The sequence below is a fragment of the Alexandromys fortis genome, unplaced genomic scaffold (assembly GCF_014885135.2).
Source record: "Alexandromys fortis isolate MF-2015 unplaced genomic scaffold, M_Fortis_MF-2015_v1.1 scaffold_15, whole genome shotgun sequence".
Lineage (NCBI taxonomy): Eukaryota > Metazoa > Chordata > Mammalia > Rodentia > Cricetidae > Alexandromys > Alexandromys fortis.
The window spans coordinates 10,234,136-10,237,771 of record NW_026067911.1 but is presented as its reverse complement, the minus strand read 5'-3'; the positions used below and the strand labels follow the sequence as shown (position 1 = coordinate 10,237,771).

Here is a 3,636-nt window from a genome sequence, read left to right as displayed (position 1 = left end):
ATCATCCTGTTTCCCCAAGATCCCCCAATCCTCCCCTTCTCACTTTTCTCTCCCCGTCCCCCCTTATCCCCAACCCACCCCACCCCCAAGATCTCAATTTTCTCCCCAGCAATTTTGTCTACTTCCCATAGCCAAGAGGATAAGAGAATTTAACATGGCTGATCATCAAGAATATTTAAACTTTATTCTGTCCTGAGTTCACAAAAGTTAACGTTAGAAACATGAAACTATAGAAATTTGATATATTTTTCATTGTTGACCAAAAACAGCGGGCCATGATGGCAGGTGGGGCGCATTTTTAAGTCCTAAAATCATTCAGTGCATGGACTCTTAAAGTTTGACTTTGTTTTGTTTGTATTCCTCCATATTATATAGTAGTTTATGTTTCATTGTTATGTCCATCTTAATGTACTTGTGTTTAAATGAATTCACGTTGTTGTAGTTTGTTTTCCATTGCTGTGATAAACACCATAGTCTAAAACAACTTGGGGAGGAAGGAGTTTATTTGACTTAGAGCTCATAGTCGTCACCAAAAGAAACAGCAGAGGCACCTGAGTAGTTCCGACTCCAGCGATCCTAAGGGAGTGCCCCCATGGCGTGCTCAAGTCTACAGCCTCATACACCCAGGACCACCTGCCCGTGGCGGGTACTGCCCTCTGTGGGCTGCCCCACAGGCTTGCTTACATGGCCAATCTGATAGGGGCGGTTTCTCAATTGAGGTTCCCTCTTCCCGGAAGATCTCAGCTTCTGTCAGGTTGGCAAATAAACTAAATAGCATGTGTTCTTTAGAATTTTATAAAGTTCCTATGGAATTATATCTTAATTTTAACCATATTCATTTTGTTTCTTTAAAAAGTATTTTTATTCTCTTCTAATTTTGGAACCCTCTTATATTTATGCTGTGGATTCTTATTAAATTTTATAATTGCGTAAATTTTTAAATTAGGTTTAAATTTTTCATTCATTCTGTTTTTTTAAATCTATGCTTTTTTAGCTTTAATGTTCTTTGTTAAAGTAATTATTGTTAAACAGACTTTTAATATCCTAGTAGAGAATATTACAGTGAATATTTTTCATTCACCAATATACTTAGGTTGAGCTTGATTTTTAATGTCCTGGAAAGACAGGACATTTTGTGGTGTAAAGGTACTGCTTAGTTGTCTTGTGTATTTGTTTGCAACACTCTTTCTTTCATGAAGCTAGTCTTTAAAATCTCTTTGATGAGTGTCCGGTTTTATTATAAACAGTGTCTTATGCTGAGTGATTCATAGAGAAGAGATATTCTGGAGTTCCAGGAACATGGCACTGGTATCATTCAGCTTCTGGTCAGGGCTTCATGCTGTTGTATCATAATAGAGAAATACAGAGTAGAAGGGGACACATGGAGAAAGGACATGTATGTCAGCAGACTTCATTACAGTCGCTTTCTTGGCTGTTAGTCTAATCAGGAGACCTAATTCATTCTCAAGATAGCTAGTTACCATGAACTTAATCACTCTGTATAGATTCTACCATCCCGAAACAAAGTTAAAATAGTATCACATTTCAGCATAAGTTTTGACAGAAGCCATATCCAAACCATAGCAGCAGTTGCGTTTCATTTTTGGAAAGTTGGAAAAACGGACTTTCTGTTTATTGAAAAAGCACTTTGAAAATGCTAGCAGTGAACTCTACTAATTCTGTCTTTAGACAGAAAAAGTACTTTTAGATACATGTCATAGTTAATGAATGTAAAATGAAAATAATTTATAAATTATGGGGAAAATATTTTAAGAAAAGTATACATGATACTTGATCAGGTCTAAATGCTGAAAATTAGCAGTGGCTTGGGTTCTGCAGTTGTGTACAGTGCCACAGTCTTGGAGTTTGGGAACATTTTAATATGTTTCTGTAGGGATGCATAGTATGTAGAAACTGATTATAAATAATGAAATCATTTTATGAGAAAGATACTAAACAGAAAGTAAAAATACTTGTGTTTTGTCCTGTTTTCATGTCTTTTCTTTAAGCTTAGTTCATGTTGAGAAAACTGTTTGCATTTTTTGTTTTTACATATAAAGGGTATGAAAGGCATCATTGGTTGCCTACACAAGTGCTATTTTTTTTTTCTTTGATAGTCCTATAACTCTTAGTGAGTAAAGTGTAAATATAAGCAAAGTCTGTTGTGGTGGTTTGCAAAATTTTTTGATTTCCTATTTGTAATTTTAAGAAATAAATTTTTAAAAATTGGTTCCTTGAGAGTTTTATACAATGTATTTTGATCGCATTCATTTCCTCTCTCAACTCTTCCAAGATCCAGCCCCATTTTCCTGTTTATCCAACATTGTGCCCCTGCCCTCCATCAAGACCAGTTTGTGCTGCCCAAAGATGTTGAAATAAGGAGCAGCGGGGCTGCGTCCCCAGCACCCCAGCCGCCTGCTAGCTTATTCCCGAAATAACAACACACAAACTGTATTCATTTAAATACTGCTTGGCCCATTTCTATCTAGCCTCTTCTAGGCTAATTCTCGCACCTGGACTAGCCCATTTCTAATAATGTGTGTAAGCACCCCAAGGTGCGCTTACCAGGAAGATTCTAACCTACGTCCATCTTGGGTCGGAGCTGCCTGGGAGAGCGAAGCCAGCCTGATGTCTCTGCTCCAGAGAGCAGAGCTGTCGAGTCTCTCCAGGAGCAGAGCAGAGTCTGAGCTCACTTCCTCTTTCTCCCAGCATCCTATTCTGTTTACTCCTCCCACCTATGTTTTAACCTATCAGGGCCAAGGAGTTTCTTTCTTGCTTAACCAATGAAATCAACAGATTGATATATGACACTCCCACATCACAAAGATTCTTGGGTGTATGCAAAGCAACTTGGTTGTCTTCCCAAGGGACACACACTTAAAGACAACTGTTTAACCGTGAGCTCAGATTTCAGAGACTTAGCAAGACTGAGAAAGAAAAGGTGGTAAAAGCTTTGCTTTTCTAAAGGCATTGTTGTACTGCTAACGGAAATCTAGAATCACTTATCTTTTGAGCTAATGTTAAGTGAAGCAGTAAAATAGTCATAGTTAATCTTTTTTCCCAGCTTGATTTGATTTAGAACCACCTGAAGACACGTTTTAAGGGCTGTTATATCTGAAGGCTTATCCAGAGAGGGACACTGAATGTGCACAGCAACATAGCATGAGTTCTGGACTGAATAAGGAGGGAAAGATAGAAAGCCAGAGGAGTGCTGGCATTCCCGTTTCTTTGTTTTCTTTGATCTACTTAGAGTTGAGCACTAAGCCTTATACATATACTCCCATGGAGCCACCTGCTTCATGCCTTCCCCACTGTAGTATGGTCTGTACATATGTACGTCATGAGCCAAAAATAAACCGTTAAGTCCTCTTGTCAGGTATTTGGTCACAATAACAATCAGAGTAAATATTCACAAATATTTGAGTGCCTATTAAGTGTTGGGCATTTTCCATTACTTGTTCTCACCCAGCACAATTCCTTCCTCTTCCCAAATAGTCTCTCCTATTTTTATGCCTTACCTATTTCTTTACAATCTGAATTTAACCTGGAATATTTTCATGATGATGATCTCAGGGTCCATTCATTTTGTTCCTTAAAGCTGAGTAAAATTCAACTTATATGTCATCTGCTTATATA

General features: G+C 37.9%; 1 protein-coding gene across 2 annotated transcripts in view; it reads left to right on the top strand.

The window, feature by feature from the left end:
- The window catches only part of Sclt1 (sodium channel and clathrin linker 1), a 92,382-nt gene that overhangs the window by 10,316 nt on the left and 78,430 nt on the right, over positions 1–3,636 (top strand). The window lies entirely within an intron of this gene.